Source organism: Odontomachus brunneus, unplaced genomic scaffold (genome assembly GCF_010583005.1).
Source record: "Odontomachus brunneus isolate Ranch 3 - 2012 unplaced genomic scaffold, Obru_v1 Obru_scaffold_032, whole genome shotgun sequence".
In the NCBI taxonomy this organism is placed as follows: Eukaryota; Metazoa; Arthropoda; class Insecta; order Hymenoptera; family Formicidae; genus Odontomachus; species Odontomachus brunneus.
The window spans coordinates 2198050-2216889 of NW_022639482.1; the positions used below are offsets into that span (position 1 = coordinate 2198050).

General features: G+C 41.8%; 2 protein-coding genes across 2 annotated transcripts in view; one reads left to right on the forward strand and one right to left on the reverse strand.

The window, feature by feature from the left end:
* Positions 1-18840, reverse strand: part of LOC116843353 (TSC22 domain family protein 1-like) — a 118897-nt gene that overhangs the window by 87203 nt on the left and 12854 nt on the right. The window lies entirely within an intron of this gene.
* Positions 1-18840, forward strand: part of LOC116843437 — a 215305-nt gene that overhangs the window by 28834 nt on the left and 167631 nt on the right. The window contains exon 2 of the mRNA XM_032813822.1: positions 18677-18728. The gene's annotated coding sequence lies outside the window, so the exon portion shown is untranslated. The remainder of the gene's footprint in view (positions 1-18676; positions 18729-18840) is intronic.

The following is an 18840-nucleotide window of genomic DNA, read 5'->3' on the forward strand; positions in this document are numbered from 1 at the left end:
TTGCTAAGCAGCGTTTCACTTCTTACGAAAATGTACGAAAATGGCTCGATGACTGGTTTGCCTCAAAAGAGCAACAGTTTTTTTGGCGTGGTATCCACAAATTGTCAGACAGGTGGGAAAAATGTATAGCTAGCGATGGGCAATACTTCTAATAAAATATTTTTTATCATTTTCATACAATAAACGTGTATTTTCTACACAAAAATTCCGGTTTCATATTTACATATCTGGTATATATTAATCTAGAAATTTTATCGAAATTTTATTGCATGTTTTCGTGACGATATAGACAATATATCTTAAGTCATTCTCTTTTCCGCTTATCAGATGTATTATTATAATCACGTGTATAATGAGGCGAGATAAGTTCTTATTCTACTCATTAATTACTGACATTAATTATCTCGATCTAGCTCTGTCTCAAGACCACCTTATGTGTTATCCATTCCTTTTTCCGATGTTTCCCGGTTCGCGTGCAGTCGGAACACTGATAAGCCGTTCAACGTGGGCGGCAATCGTGTTCGTGATCTAACGAGTGACTCGCACGACATGTTTAGATTGATTCGAGCAATTAGTGGAAAATTCAAATCATTACAGGTAATTGAAAGCGTAAGCGTTACAGATCGTATTAGGCATAAAGTTACGAATGACGATATTCCTGGTGTACAAGCGCGGCGACGAACGCGGAATAATATTTAATTACTCAATTAAATAACTTCGGATAATACCGCGCGGCCGGCCCCGATGATAATTTACGCCTGTCGAAACGGCTTCATACGAGCTCGGCCGAGCGAGCGAGCGCGAGAAAATCGAGTTCTTAAGAGCACTCTTTGCTTCTTGAGTAATTGCACCATCTCCCGGAGGCGAGAGACATTCGCGGCCTGTGATCAGGTGGCGATCGCGGGGATTTCCTGCGATTTACGATCGAAACGACTGTTAATCAGAACGGGACCACCAGCGACCGCGCGGAGGGAGCAGCCGCGAATTAAAGTCGCAGCCGGGGAACGAGAGAGTTTACGAGCGTGTGTCGGACGTTCCCCGAAACGCTGCAGCGACGGGGAGAGGCGGTATTAGCCTAATCGTTCCGAGTTGGCCCGCCAAATAAATTGGCTTATTTGCATGGGAATTAGGAATCCCCCGTAGACCTCGGCGGGGTTTCGTGCACGTCCCCGAGAATGTCTCCGATAACGGAATTCTCCGTAAACTCGATGCACCCCTGTTGTCGTCTTCTCTCTGTCTTCTCGCTTCCCGAGAATACTTGACGCGCGGTGAAGCGCAGAGAGAGCGCTATCGAGGGCCGAAATTTATGAGAATCTTCAAGATTGCTTCTTAAATTAAGCTCTCTTTATCCAACCGCGAAATCTCTGTTTCATTATGCGGAGATTGTATAAATGTCTTTATTAGCCCAAGGCGTCGCACAGGCGTCGCAAATTGCGTTCAAAGTTGGCAGAAGTTATTTTCTAACGTTTTTGTTTTGTACGGCAGTACTGAATAATTTTTTCTTTAATCAGGTTATTTTTAACAGAAACACATATATATGTATATATTTATATTTCATTAAGTAACATGTATAATGGACCGTATTAAAAGAATAAAATTGTAATAAAAGTTACAAAAAGTTGGATAATTTTAAAAATTATATAAAGGCGGAATATTTAAATATTTAAGAAACAATCCAATGAGAAATATCGGTTTATAATTTTTTGATCGGTTTATCTGATAAAATGCCATTATGATTGGAAATATCAGATTAAATCGAATATTCTCATCGGATATAAAAACTGATCAGAATTTAATCGGAAATATCCGTTTGTTAATTTTTGTTTGTTAATTTTAGATAATTTGACTTACGTAGCCAAAAGAAAAGAACTTTGTTTACAATTATATTCTTTAACATACCATTCTTCTATTCTTTATTTCTACCTATCTAGTTGCTAATATCCACACACCATTCTTCCATTCTTTATTCCTACTTATCTAGTTGCTAATATCCTTATAATTACATTGCCTTTTTCTAATTTACTTTATAATATCATCTCAATGTCCTTGTAATCTTCTCTTACAATCTTTTTAATTTTTACCTAACTTTTACACTATTTACATCTTCTTCCTATCTATCATGTCTAATTACACTTTCCTATTTCAATCAACTATACTGTCTTTATACACAATACTCCAATTTTTGTTCTTCCTTTCAACATATCTTACATATCTATCCCTTTATCTTTTCTTTTTCTATTCAATCTCTTCATCGCTCTACATCCTTTCCTCTTCATCCTCTTTTCTCTCAATTTCCTTTCATATCTTGTTAGTTTCATTATTCCGCTCTATACTTCCATATAATAACTCCATATAATAACTCCATATAATAATTCCATATAATAACTCCATATAATAACTCCATGAAGTGATTGTTCTGCCTTTATTTTCACTTCCTATGTGTCTCCTTCAGCTTACGTCACCAAAAGTTCTTCATATAATTTTTCTTTTATTCTTCACCCTTCTTACTTGCACAACTCCTGTTCTATCAGTTCTTATGTTATCTTTCTTCCTTTATACGTTTATTTTATTTCCTTATCCCATCCGAATTTTTCCTCTTCGTTTCTTATATCCTCTTTTTCTTCCATCACTCTCTTGTGTACTTCTATCTTCTATTATCACTCATTATACATTTCCTCTATCGATAATTACCTCTGAATTACCATACTAATTTATGCCCGCGCTTGCTTGTACATTATCTATACTATCCTAACTACCTGTTCCTTATGACACCATAATCTCTATTACCTATGCATTTTTTCCGTCCTGAATTCTATTTCCTTATCTAACGTCTTGTTTCGCCTTCACTTATACACACTACCTATTCACTCATTCCTACATAATTTCCTTTATCTGATTCCTCATACTTAACTCAATACACTAAAATGATTTCAAATTTATATCACGTTAATCTACACGCCATCTAACACACCATTTAACTATATCTCATTTATTTATACGTAGATATATAAAGAAAAATGTTTCATACATGTGTGATATTGATAGCCAACATGTTAAGTAAAAATGAAAATTTTGAATAAAGATGAACTTTAAATGAGAGAGATGCGTTATACATGTGTGATGCTAATAGCAATCGGAATCGAATTTTAATCGGAAATATCTGTTTGTTAATTTTTCATCGGATAATTTCTCTCAGTGTACAAATATCTTTTTATTAAAATTCCGTGGAACGAGGCGTCAGAGGAGCCTTAAACATTCACTATTACGATAATTTGTCTGCCTTCTCTCCGAACGGAATCAGCTTAGGTGCGATGAACACCGCGAGGGTAGAGTGTGGTTTGAACTAATGAGAGACGTTTCCACCGTCACGCCGGGCAATCGAGCTGGGGAGTATGAAAATTAACCGCGGCTTCTTACTAGCGCGCCGCGATTGGTGCCACAATTATTCGCGATCAGAGCCACCTAAAAATAATGACGGGGTTGGGGGATGCTAATTAAGCTCCCGGTGGAGCGGCGAAGTTTCCGGCTTCGCCGAGAGGCAACTATGCGCACCAGAGATATTAGCCGACGTAGTTGAGTAACGCGCACGTATGCGGAACACGGATATGCACGCACGTACGCACGCATGCACGCACTGGGATTGCCGGGCCGGGTTCGTACGGGCAATTAACATAATATTCCCTATAACGCAGCGTTCCTAATGGGATATTTATTGCGGGCTGACTAGCTAGCTGGCTGTGCCGCCGCGCGAAGGCTTCGCTCGGATCGTGCGAACGGATTCCGCCGTCCCGTCTCGGAACCTTCCTCTTCTTCTTCTTCTTCTTCTCACCTTGATCATCGCCGATTTTTGCTCCCTAGGCTGGTGTACGCGCGTTCTACCCATAGCGCGGGGCAAAGAAGAGGAAGGGGGATTCATATACGCGCTGCGTGTCGGAGCGCATCGGCGCGCCCGCCGCTGCATTCTGGCACGAGCTCACCGTTATCCGCGTAACTAAATGACCACCGCGTGGTCCCGCAACCGGCCGCTTCCGGCTGATGCCGCGAGGGAAGTTCGCGCGTACGTTGGCGCGCTTCTCCGGCACCGTCACCGGAGGCAACGATAATCTCCGGTGTTTATGGTGCTCGCAACGTCTATAAGGAGGCGGTGGACCGGCGTTTTACTGCCGTTTTATGGCGCCCGTTATCCCGCGCGACTGTTTCCCAAAACTAGAAACGAAAACGAGCATCCGGCGAGAGACGGCGACGAGAGGATCTCGTTACAGATCCGTGAAGGATGGGAGAGTGCAGGGAGTGCGGTCGGGCGCGTGTTTTGTGTCCACTTGGAAAAAAGAAACCCCCCGGGAAAGCCACGTTGCCTCGTTGTCTGTTTCTTACAAGTGGCGGAAAACTTTTTCCCGTTATCGCTGATAATGTTAACTAGACATGGCGATGTTACGATGACGCTACCCTCTTCTCGGCTTCATTGATTTCTTCTAAGTTTAACTCGGGAACGCGTGCATAGAATTAATAGGGCCGACGGACTTAAAACTCATAGGGATCAATTATCAAAACTCATATTTTACGTAATAAAGGAACATATGTTCTTTTCTACAATAAAGGTTACTTGTATTATGTTAGTTGGTAATGTTAGTACATTATCATGTTACGACTTATAACGAAAACATGTGACATTTATAAGCACTTTTTCAAAATTAGACGTATTGAGTATATTTTTTCTTATCTCTATTTTTATTAATCTGTTGGTTTTGGGATTTCTGGTCGCAATTTACCTTTAGTTGTAAGAGATATTATGGGTTTAGCTAATTTTCCCTACATTTGGTTAATATAACAACATAATTTAATATAACAACAACATAACAACAAATTTAACAGTTAACATAACAACATAATTTATAAATATAATCTCTTTTATTTCACATGATCGAAGTTAACTCAAATCAAGTGGGATTAGTGAATTCGTTACGTAGCTATAACATGTCTTATGCAAGAACATTAAGGCATACATAATGATGTATTATATTATATATATCATAACTATGAGTCTGCATATGTAAGGTTTTAGATAGACAGATAGATAGATACAGAGAGAGAGAGAGAGAGAGAGAGAGAGAGAGAGAGAGAGAGAGCTCCAAGTTATTATTACAAAGTTTATGCGAATTATTAATTTTTTAGTTCAATGATTATTTATCTAATTATAAAATATCACTAACTCTTAAATAAAACACTTAAAACTTTAAAACAAAAATAATTTATCTTGCTTTCTTTCTATGAAAAATGTGTGACGACCAATCCTAAGTACAAAGTGAATAACCACATTTACCCGATTTTGTTTACAACTTAATAACCTTTTTTGTGTATAAACCTATAAATATATATGAGAATAATATTTTTTCTTTTATACTTTAATATTATATCTACGTGAAAATGTGTACAATATTAAAAAATATTGCATACATTTATTTTTTTTAATCAATATGTGTAACCGAATACGGCCTCCCTTATCATTTTCACATTTATAAAGAAAAGTAATTTTGGATAAATTATCAAGCGAAATAATATCGCAACTGTTATGTATATATTTTTCTATGTGAGATAAAGTGTTGTCATTTTGTGCGCAAATTTATGCGGACATAAATATATGCGCGTTCGCGAATCAAAAAGTGCTTTTACGACGGCATCAGCATGTGTTACTTGAATATCAGCATACCTCGAGGGTCGGCGAGATTTTTCCTCGTTCTTAGTCAAGAGGCTAGATAGTTAGGCATCCGGAGAAAATAAAATCGACGCGGGGTGATCAGTTAAGCCACTTTATGAGGGGTAGCGAGTGCATGATGAACATTGCTTATGTTACGGCAGCTGTCTTCGATAATTTAACTGACTTTCATCGCACACGTGTTTCTCGGGTGGCGGGCTAAAAAAGGAATTCGTGTCGGCGATCATGTAAACACTGAAACGACGATGTTTGTCGTAAAAAGTGTCCTACACACATAATTTCGAGTATTTCGGTATTTTAAATTTATGTTATCACATAAACGATAAGCAAATTTGTTTCCTCACTGCAGTATATCCTTAGGTTCTGCTACACAGTACGGTTTTCATGGGCGGAGACTTATCGGAGATTTTCTGTTATATCTGTTCTATACGATTAACTGTACCTGGATTTGTAGTGAGGCTGGATTGCCTCAGGAAGGATTGCAGCCAAGCACCGACACTTTTGCTTTGGGAACTTTATAATGCCACAATAAATTTAGAACGGAAATCGAGACAGGAATGGCTAGGTTCTAGTGAGAAGAGAAATATAAAAGAGCTAACACACACACACATGACAGCACGTTAACTATAATGTTTGGCGATCATTCGTATCAATTAATTCTGCTGCGCACGACGAGAGTGATTTATAATATCAACTTAACTCGTTAGGATTGATTTTGTTTTTCGAGGCATCCGGCCCACAAGATCAAGCAGGTATAAGGTCTGATCGATCGAGCGTTCGCGATCGACGTTTTGCCGACCCATGAGATACCGTACGAGAAGATTGAACTCATTCGCGAAACGATATTACTCACATCGTGCATTGAATTGGATCGAGCACTTTTCGATACTTTCTGGCATTAGATCTTGGCCGCGCTTGGAACCGGCGCACATTATGTAAAAGAGCATCCTGTGTGTGTTGCCGAGAGAGAGAAAGGCGGAAACACGGCGCGGGCTCACCCATGGGATTTCGATAGATAAAAGTGAGTGCATTATGCTGTACGGGGAACGAAAACACAAGCTGAAAAAGCTGTGCGAAAGCGCGAGTCGTAACCCGACGAATCCGCGAGAAGCGAGAACCGTACCACAAGAAGACGCTCCGGGGAAGATTTCGCGAAGGATACTTCGGCCGTCGACAGGTCGATAGAAAAGCTGGAAATGCCGATATAAAGGCGCGATACTATTAACGAGGAGGAGCGCCTCGGGGGATATATCTTCGACGATATTTTTCGCGTTCGTTTACTCCGGTCCCTTTGCCGCGTCGAGTGAGCCGTTACCCCGTCGGAACCTTAACGACGTTCGATAAATCGTAAGAAGGTCCCTCCGCACCTTTTCTGGATCGATTATCAGGTTGGATTTGAGAGAAGCAGCCTCTTCCCGCGAACAGAGAGAGAAGAGAGAAAGAAGAGAGAGAGAGAGAGGAAAGGGTGTTTGCTTTCGCGTACACGCGCAAACATACGCGCGCGCGCACCTATACACATAAAAGAGAAAGCTCGTGGAAGGGCGAGAGGGACGAGGCAGAGAGCCTAAATACAGGTTCGAAAAGGAGAAACGAATTACCTACGAATCGGCTCCACCTCCCCCCTCCCTATCGGTCTTTCTGCGGAGCGGCCTCTTTCATCCTCTTCTTCCACCTCGCTTGGGAAAACGACCACGGCCTTCTCGCCCGGAGGGACTACCTCGTATTCTGTCTGTCCTTCCCTTCCCTCTTCACCTTCTCTCCCCCGTACCATCCCTTCCCTCCTCCCCCCTGCTCACCTGTTTCCCTCCCGGTCGCCCCGAACGTCTCCATTAGAAGCCGTCGCGCCTTCGGGGTCCGCGCGGTCTCCTAATTTGCCTACCGATCCGCACGATTTCGCTCCGGGTATCATGGTTCTTGCCCCGAAGATCGAGCATGCGAGACACGAAGCACGAAGCAATTTATTTTGAGCCTTTGGTACTCGTGGATTGCAGGCGCTTTGTTGGCCGTCCCTCCCTCCGGTTTCGTGGTCCTCCCGGCCCCCTTCGCCGCCACCCCTTTCTTCCTCCCTTCCCTCCCATCGCCCTCCCCCTCCTCGCACCGTCTCTCCCCTGTCTCGCCACCGACCGCAATCTTCTCGCCCGAGGTGAACCTGGTATTCATCGTTCTCGTTAGTCGTCGAACATCTTCATCGGGAGCCAATGGATACCGCGACGTCTTAATAACGCGCCTGCCGATCGCCGGGCTTTCCTTCCCCTTAATCATTCCGATTCTCACGATTCGCACGTCGCGGACCGGTATTTTGTTTTGCTTGCATCCCCCTTCCCGTTGCCAGCCTTGACTTTTGGTCGGTACGTGATGCGTTCTTATGCGAGCCCTATACTTCGAGTAAACCAGCAAAATCCCTAATGCCTTTATCAACAATGACGTTTCCTCTTGCTTTGTTTGCTGTTTCCAGTTTCCAAGATGAGACCCCCGATCGCGCCATATCGCGTACAACATATTCTTGCGTTTGTTCATTCTCGTCGACGTTCACGAATACACTTTGCCGGGTGAGATTTCGTTCGCCGGTTTATTAGACTTTGATCAAAAAAGCTTCAAATGGACACCGTGCTAAAACATTATTCGGACGAGAAAAACATCCACTTATATTAAAGATATACACATGATTTACGAGCATAGTTAGCCATGATCGTAAATCATTTTGTGATATTTCCTGTGAGTAAAGCACAGTAAAGATGAAGAGATAAAACGAGAAAATTGAACGATTCTAATGAAATTCTAATAAAATTCGGAAGTATTTCTCCTGGAAATAACAAGCAATATTATCACGTCAGACGGTCACAGGAGCCTGACAAAAGTAAAAATTAGATAAAATTTAGAGATTTGTAAAAAGTTATAAATTAATAGAAGTATGGATTTTTTGTTATATATGCTTATTAACAATTACATTAACATTTTGGTATAAAAAAATTAGATTTTATTATGAACATTGACATCACTGTGTCCATTTCAATTCTGTTCTGCAAAAGAATCATGCGTCGATGGTAACTATCCTGGCCTCAACAAGAATAATCTAAAATCAATATTAGTATATATTTTTTATTCATTAGAGTTGTAGTTATCGATTCACGGAGTGAATTTTCTAAAAAGACAATATATTTTGCAAAATGCGAGTTACAAGAAATTAAATTTAATCTTTTCACTGAAAAATTTGAGCTTGTAAAATAAATAAATAGTTTTGAAATTTACGGAAAGCCTCCGTGAATCGATAACTACAACTCTAATGAATAAATAAATGTACTGATACTAATTTCAAATGTACTGAAACTAATTTCAAATCACTCATGATGTCAAATCATATCCTGAAGCCAGAGTAGTTACCGTTGAAATACGATTCAGAACCAAGTTGAAATGAACGATTTTATGGTAATATTAATATTCATTAATATTCATAAAATGTAATCTTTTTATACCAAGATATTGTTAAAAAAATATATTTAACAGGTATACATTATAAAAAATTCATACTGCTATTAATTGCTTTATAAGATTTAATTTGTAAGTTTTTACACTCTGCGAATTTAATTTAATTTTAAACCTGTCAGAGGTGAAACGCGTTGGCGGTGATTTTTAGAACAAGTTGACGGTGCCCCTCGGGTATCAAGTCCAATCCAATTTAAAGTAACGAGATCTTAGACAACGTCAATGAAACGCTACTTACTCTCCATTACCACCTATGTCCACGTTGCAACATGCATTATGCAATTTTTCCATGAGAGTAGAGACCTTGTCCGCGTCTCTCCGCGGGCGAACGCGACGACACGTATTATAGTTATCGGAAATTACGTATACGCGGACTTTCGCAACGCATTCGCAAGCATTTCCCGGCGAGTACGATATTTGTTTCAAGCTGTAGAGCGTATCGCCGGTCGGCGCACGTGATTTCGCCGTCCTCGGGGATATTCGCGGGTAAACGCGCATGAAAATCGGTAATCATAGCTCGCATATCGCGGCGGCCGCGCGCGCTGGCGCGAGTTCTCGCTTTCGTCCCACTTTGCCGTTTCTTCCGTACAATTTGATAAATATCCCGCGCCCGTTAATCTCGCAGTACCCCGGTCGATCCCCCGTAGTAACGCGTTCTCGTAATTTGCAACAAATAATGATATTAACGTCGTCCATCACCTGCGTACGAGAACGCTCGCGCGGATGCGCGTTACCAGGCTTAAGTTAGATTACATCTTAAGTTAACCTGCGGCTCGCAGACAGAGAAAGAGAGAAAGAGAGAGGGAAGGAGCGAACAAGAGAGAGAAAGGGAGTGAGAAGAAAAGAGACAGGAAGAGGGTAGAGCGGGAGAGTTCCCGCGGCATAAATCACACTCGGACATGCGCGTTATGTGCGCGTACCGCGCGCAATAGAGAATGGATGTAATTAGAGCGCGCGTGTCGTCTACGCTAAAATGCAGCCGGTCCGAGGCTCATTACGCTCGCCGAGATGCGTGGAAAAAAAGCGGCCGTTCATCAATCTCCGCGCGAGTGTTCCGCGCGCGAAGATAATGCCCTACTTATCAAGACGCCAGCGCGGCTATAAACTCGTCTCGTCTCTGTGCGACTTGCGTGCCATCATCGCCGCCGAAAATTTTACAATCACTCGCTGTAATTACTGAATAATCGTCAGCGCGGCGACGATAACGATCGATCTCGTGCCGCCCACATCGGCGAATCCGTGCGACGACGGCCGCGAGGGAATATTCACCCGGGCGTACATTCGTGTATTTTCATCACGACGTGCTCGAATTATCATACAGACGAGCGAAATTGCGATTTCCAACGGAGATATGTATACGCGAGTCGAACAATTCGAGGGATCGTATCTTTCAATTAATGGAATTCTTCCGCCACTGCTCCGACTGCTCCCGGCCTAATTTACCCGGCAGTACAAATTGAATTTCAGTTCCGTCGTAATCGAGATCGTTTTGTATTTACCGCGCCTCGGCGCTCCTCACCCGCTGAATCTAGTCATTAGTTATAACAAAGCATTATAACAATGATATCATTTTGATTCGAATATGCGAACCTGTGCCTTCTATATTTTCACTCAAGTGATACCATATTGTGGCTATGTGGTCGAAGAAATTTAGCTCCCTCTTAAAATATTTTATTCGGTTTCGCGTACCAGCTAAATTTTTCAGTTATAGGATTACACAAATAACGCTGTTTGCGCGACTGATTTATGTTTGTCACGAGTACTAAGTGAGTCGCGACGGAATAACAGTCGAGGCTAAAAGTTAGATGGCTTAAGGTCAAGAGGTTGAAAAGTGAAGAGAGTGAAGTCGAACGCAAATTCAAATATGATGTTGATACAAAGGCGTGTTTGGTATCGAGAAAAAAATCTCCGACGATGATCGAACCGCGTGTATCGAACGCGGTACACATGACACGATCTTTCAAACAAAGGCTCGGACGCCGAATTATTATTGTGTACTGAACAATCCATGCTTGGAACAAGAATGAGATTCCCAACTGATATCGTAGTGGGATAATCTATTTTGGAACAAGATTGGGATTCCCAATCGGTATTGCAACAGAATAATCTATTTTGGGAGAAGCTGGGCATTCTGATTTGAATCTAACCTGCATTTGGGAGAACACTAAGAAATTTCTATGCGAGGAATATTGGGAGTGACATTCCTAATTGGTATTGTAGTGGAATAATCTATTTTGGGACAAAGTTGGGCATTCCGGTTGCAAGCTAACCTAATCTGCATTTGGGAGAACACTGAGAAAGGAGGATATGACTTTTAGGCGATTTGGGGACTGCTAGGTGAACGCAAATTTCCTATTTTTTCCTTCGTATTTTTTCCCGTAGAATTAAAAAATCGACTTTAAAATTACGCCAGGTAAAGGGAAAAGGTGCTAATTTAAGATGGCAGTGTTGAAAAATGCATGATCTTCAGGGAAAATCAATGTTTAAATGTCTATAACTATTTTTCCCTTTACTTGGCGTAATTTTAAGTTCGATTTTTTAATTTTACGGGAGAAAATACGAAGGAAAAAATAAGAAATTTGCGTTCACCTAGCGGTCCCCAAATCGCCTAAAAGTCCATATCCTCCTTTCTGTGCGGGGACTTAATAATTCAATCCCGTCGCGCGTCTCAGTCGGTTTACATCCTCGATATATCGAAGTCCGACAATGAGTCCGCCTCGCCTCGGTCTGATCTCTCCCTCTCTCCTTTTTGTTAAAGCCGCACTTGACACAGCCTTGACTCCGTCGGCCCATTACACACGTGGGCGTCCCGCCCGGAGCGCTCTCGCGAGAGCCGCGATTCCCCGGCTCGCAATTGCACTAACGAGTTTCGCAACGGCGGCGTAGAACGCATTGAACTGTAATGAGGGGAAAATTAGCGGCAGCGCCGGCACCGTGGAACGGCTCTCGATGGCGGCGGCGGCGGCGGCGGCTGCTGTTGCACCGGCCGCTTGATTTCTTCGTGCGAGCGATTAGTATAGTAGCCGCGCCGCCGCCGCCGCACCGGTCGATGCCGTCGAGACTTCCTTATGTCGGGGCGAGGCGCAACAACCGACCGCCTGCACTTATGCCGGCTCTCGTACCGGGTCGCACTTAAGTCGAGTTAGGCCTTAGTTAAGATGGGCCAGGAGCCTAACCCTCGCGCAGAGAGAAGAAAAGGAGAGAGGAAGGGGGCTGGCGAGGGAACACCACCGGCCACCCTGCCGCCGCGAGGTTGCACTTTCGCGATACGAGCGAAAGGAATGCCTCGCCGTTTTTCCCTGATTGATGCCGCGAGCTACGTACCTCTCTCGTCTGCTACTCACGGAGGAGGGAAAATGCGGCTTCGTTGGCAGCAGCACGAAAGTGCTGTTGGACGCCGCTTGGGATGTTCCTGTATCAACGCGATCGTAAAACGCACGGGCATGGGCGTGTCGGTGGCCTCGTACGGACGGCGGGCACGTATCTTCTTTATCAGTTGCTTCTCTAACGGTATGCGTCTGTTATTTGCTCGCAGTTGGAGTTCCTCGGCGAGTAATGGTTACGCGTGTGTCCGACAGCAGGCGGAATAACAGTGTCGCGCATCAATTTGTCACAGACGATCCCTCCTCGCCGAACCATACGCTCTTCGATTAATCTTTTGTCGATCACGATCGACACGAGTCGCCGGGCAAGTTCGCACATCCATAACTCACTCCCAGTCACTCGAAATCGCTATTTCCTCCATAGAGCGGGATTAAGCTAGCGAAAACATTATCCTTCGTAGTAGTGACGACCGTTTCTGCTCGGGCCGATGTATGCTTGATCGTCCTAGCCAATACTTATGCCAGAGGTTAACGAAGTAAAGGGCAGGGTCTTTGGCAGGGCATTTATCGTCACGATGCTGAGCCAAGGGTTGAGTGGCGTATCTATGCGCGATTTGTGTGTGTCTGTATGTGCACGAAAGGGAAGGGCGTAAGTAAATCGAGGCGGAGGGTCGAGAAGGCTCTTACTTATACCGAGTGCTTGCCGTGACTTCAGGGTCCGCCGACTTCGACGAGAGCGTGTATCGATTATGCGGGAATGAGAGAAAGAGAGTTTGCACACACGTGACGGCTCTAACACAGAATTACGCGTGTACCGAGGCCTACTATGAAGAAAGGCATGGGAGGGAGAGAGGGAGAAAGGGAGTACGGTCGGTCTACGTCTTAATTTTCATACTCGATAAAGCTAATAATCCCGCGTCGTTTCGATGCCGATCGCATATCGTGCTCGCGACGGCCAATTAACGTTTAACCTTGACAAGTATCGGCTTGCATGTGTGTACTCGATCTAGTGCGTGCAAAACTGACAAAACATACGGCAGATTCGATCGAACGGTGAATTGTTGATAGAAGATTGGATACACGATAGGCGTGTATGGCATGTTTCGCTAATTAATTGTTGTCTTGATCTTGACTTTATTGAAACGTGGCCGGGTATAATAATAGTGTACTACAAAGTGCACTGATGCCAGTTTCTACCAACTTTGGTTAACTTAACTGGCTGGTTATTCCAATGGAATTAACTAAATATATCTGTCAATTCTGACTAACTGTGATTGGTTAATTCTCTTAGAATAACCAGCCGATTTAGTTAACCAAAGTTGGTAGAAATGACCATGAGAGAAAGAAATTGATTGATCTAACACGAGAGTGACAGTAGCAATATGCATATAAGGTTATTATTATCAATATTCTAATAGAGCTTAACTAAGACCTTACTGTCGTCAGGTTAGCCTCTTTAGAAGCTACAAGTGACATTTTGTGCGTTTCTTACTATTTAAAGGCATGAAATAGGATTTCAGTTTCCATGGGTATTACACTGATCCTTCAGGATGTATAGATGTTAGAAAGTTCAGGTAGAAAGTGGAGCCGAAATTTCGTCTTGGGATGTTTCACGCGTCTGTAAAAATGTCTTCACACAGTAGAAAGGTGCTTCTGTTACAAAAACGCTCCGTTGAGAGCACATTATTATTCATGTGTACGGTAAGTCACGTCGCTACTGCGCGATTACACAGCGAAATTCCCGTCTCAGTTTACTTTCTTTCGCGTTTCGTGCCGCTGCACTTTCCACACGTGCAATGGCGAGTGATGTATCCGAGTTGCTATTCAAATGCACGTTTGTACATACACTTCTTGCCGGAGATATGACGAAACGTTACTACGTGAGAAATCTCAAGTACACGACGAGTATCCACGGATGTTCGTCGCAACAATACGTGAGAAATTATGATCTGCTTGCTGAATAGACTGAAATGGATTTCCTGCAGCGACAATGGAGTCCTATTTCGCAATGTTTCCCGAATCTTTCGCTACCCGAGTCGGAATTTTAGCCCTACATTCGATCTGAGCTTTCTAACACCTCTACATTTTGAAGGATCAGTGTATCTAATATATACTGAAACTGAAACCCTACGCCTCTAAGGGTTGTTTCAACTTCTTGTTAAATTAAATGATAATTAAATCATATGTCTGTCTAAATTGAAAGAAAAAAAAAGACAGACATATGATTTAACTATCAATTAACTTACCAAGAAGTTGAAATAATAGGTCCTAAATGGCTGAAAACGCACAAAATGCTATCTATAAGTTCCAAAGAAGACATTTTGATAAGGTTAATAGGTAAAGTAGGATCAAAAGAAGTTGATGTGAATTCCAGAATATCAAAGTTAAACGGAATATTGAGATCGAAAGTAGTTAAAATGTCAACTCGGGTAGCCCTTACATTCGTAACGACAACTTGTACTCGTTACGTAACACGCCGACTATTAATTAAAAGTTGCAACTGTTTGACGGAATGTCAAGCGTTGTGCTATAAAATGGAATTCGATACGCACACAGCCGTGTGTGCAAAGAATTTATGTCGTTTGCAAGAAGAACTAGCATACAATGGAAAACACGAGCGATTAAACGACACGAGATTACGCGACGGGCTATCATGTCACATCGAAAACAACAAGGCGCGTTCATTTATTCTTGTTGCACGCACGGCCGGTGAAATGTAGGTATTTCCGCGAGTGGGTCGTTACAGGTTGAAGTATAAATGACCCACTGATTACAAGTACTTGCCGTGCAGGTACAACGAATGGTCGTATTTTTATCTGACGGAGAAAACAACCAACTAACTGACACCTTTTCTTCCTTTGGGCGGGAGTACGACAGGTTACATCGTTATAACACGCGATACGAGCCGCGAGAGATCGTTCGTTTCATTCCTTCAATTCGGGGAGTTCTCGCTTAATGTTCCTTCCGGCGTTACAGCGAATTTCGCTTCGCGTGACGCCACGTACGAATTAATATTTACATAGTACTTTGAAGAATGCGATGGATAGCACGCAACGGATAGCACGCAATGAATAACGCAACGGTCGATTTACCGTGGTAATATCAGAACCGTAATCGTCCACGAACAACTAATATTAACGCGCAAGTGGACGCAAGTGGGGGTCGATCCAGACGCAGAAACATAAATGTTTCTCTAACGAGAAATGTGAAGTAAAATATTCTTTAAGTATAGCCTGTAAACCGGTGATGCTTAAATATTATTATTTTCTGCTTGAAACGTGGTTTACAACTGCTTGTGTACACGCAGAGAATTTTTCTTGAATAATATAGCATACTAATAATATCATTTACCAAACTTGTATTGCGCGACGTATGTATGTCCGAGATGTATGCATGTTCAAGCGAAAATTTATGTATGTTAATAAGAAACCAATAATTTCATCAGATATATCTTATAATTAAAGGTATACCAATTTTCATATTGATAAGAAAATATTAAAAAAATAAAAAAAAACATTGATATAGGTAGGTACTAATATATTTGCTTAAATCTAGATTCTTTTATTTAAATAAAATAAATGTTTACTTTTATGAAAAACTATGGTTCTAGGAAAATGTATATTTTTTTATTTAGGAAATATTTTATATATTGGTATAAGTATAAATATGCACTGAGAGAAATTATCTGATAAAAAATTAACAAACGGATATTTCCGATCAAAATACTGATCAATTTTTATATCCGATTAAATTTAATCGAATGTTTCTGATAATGGCATTTTATCAGATAAATCTATCAAAAAATTATAAATCAATATTTCTGATCGGATACAAAAATTCATCGGTATTTTGATCGGAAATATCCGTTTGTTAATTTCTTATCGAATAATTCCTTTCAGTGTGTTATTAGTACTTACCAAATAAGTATTTTTTATCTCTTAAACGTTTTTTCTCTCAGTGTAAATAAAAATGAAATATTACACATGGAAAAAAGGGTTTGGATTAATCAAATTTCTGGTGAAATGTGAACGAACCGGAAATTCCGGTTGGAGTTCCCAGAATCCTGTCCAAGTTAATAAGATTTTGCTGAAAATTTGGTTAATCCGACTATTTTCTCTCTATATGTGTGCAAGAGTCACGTGTCTATGGAAGGGTGAATTGCGCGGTGATTCGAAGTCGCAAGTGTAACATGCCGGGAGCTTGATCTTTCGCGATTCTCCTGTTCGATTAACGATTATAATTATTCGGTTGGAAGACGCAGCGAACCGATCGACGGATTTAACGACGACTACGACTCGCGTATTCCACACGCGAGACGAGGCATTCGCGCCGCTGCGTCGGCACCAGCGGTGTGTGGTTGTAGCCAATTTGCGTACCTCTATAAATACAGGTACCGACGCTGCGGCGCGTTGCTGCGCGTCGGGGAAATGTTCCTAGGTGTTCGGTATACCGGGCTGTATGCCCGTACTATACATAATGCATGAGTCGGTGCGCATCTCGGCCTTCTGCGAGGAGAAAGAGAGAGGAGTCCCACTGGACCATCCTTCCGTCGGGTCCTTCTCTGCTTTCTTCCTTCCTGCCGTCGCTCGAGCCGTCGCGGCGGATCCGCTAATTAAGGAGCGAGAAATACTCGACGTTTCGAATTCCCGAGTAGGGAGGCGCGATAAACGGCGCGTTTTCTAGTCGGCGAAATATGGTAAAAGCTTCGCGATCGGCATCGCCGGAGGTGGCCGAAAGGCGCGGCGCGGTCGCTTGTTTTTCGCCAATGATTAAGCACCGATAATGATGCGAATGAGCATTCGCGTAATACGCCGAGCCGAGGCTCAACCACCGCCGTCGACCGTGCTGTCTCGTACGAGGAAGATAAATTTCGAGAAGAAGGTAATGAGGCTTCTTGCTGGCAGATACGTCTTATATAGGGACATACTTCTTACGGCGATCAGCGAGCGTGTAGGCACCAGGCGTGCGGAAAGAATTCCAAACGGTACCGCGCGTAATGGGTGTATGAATATACAGCACGTTTGCGAAAATTTATCGCTCGCGTCTCGCTAATGTTTACGACTCCCCGACTCCCGACCAGAATGATCGGTCGTTTTCGATACGATCAACGATATCTACACTAAAATAGCAATATGGATAAAAGGAGTTGTTATCCTTTGTCCGCAGCCAAATAAATAAATAAATTTTACCAATCGGAAAAGAATATTTCAATAAATGTTGAGAGCAAATATTATGTCTGCGAACTCATTAGGATTCTAGAAATTTGAGGTTCTGTTCATTGTCCTATATGTTCAGTGTCTTTGACTTGATCACTTTGAAGGTCTTTACGGGACTATTCTAGAAGTAGGATCATTCTAGAAGTATCAAAATGATAATTAAAATTTCAACCGGGGTAATTATGTATCCGGGTAATTATCTACTGGTGTGATATACTGGTGTGAAATAATTTCACACCAGTATATCACACCAGTAGATAATACTGTATTGAATTTGAAAACTTCTCCACTTGTCACTTCGCAAGTTATATTTGGATTTCCGAATTCCGATATGTATACCATAGTCAATGTCAGTGCTTCAAAGTCACTGCCTTCTAGATGAATTGCACGTGAATTGCTGAGAATAAATTTTAATTATCATTTTAGTATTTCTAAAATTTTAGTATTTCCAAGACAATCTTGCAAAAGCCTCCAAAATAATCAAGTAAAGATATCGGGTATAATATGGACTATTTTTGTTAGTACAACAAAAAGATATAGTTGGTTCTGGAAATAACAATAGTTTTCGGTGAGGTCAAGGCATTTTTTCTCGCAGTATGTAACATGTTTAATTTTAAATTTCATACTTATATTTGCGACTATGCAGAACTAGAACAATCTCTGAAACTCTCATGGAGGCATAATTTGAATTGAGATGACCATAAAAGTTCCTATACTATTTTGCAATATTCGCATTAATTATCGAGATATTAATTAAAGAAGATTTGTAAATGATCACGCGAGATATGGTAGATAAAGTGGCGACATCTATCATCGTGTGCTTGTACATTAAATCAAACTGAACAGAATTTCGAAGGTTGTTCTGGGACACTCTGTATAACTCTTACTGCCTTTTCTCTATATTAAATTTAATTTATATATTATATTGTTTTATTTTTAAGATCTTCGAGGAGTCTGAGGAGACCTAGCTTCGCCTCGCTGCTTCAAGACCGAGTGAGTGTAATTGTAACATATTTCAATTACTGTTATACTAGGCGTTGGATGCAATTTTAGTAACAACACGCCTTCGTTATTTCGCCTACGTGCGTTGTACGGGCCGCGAGCT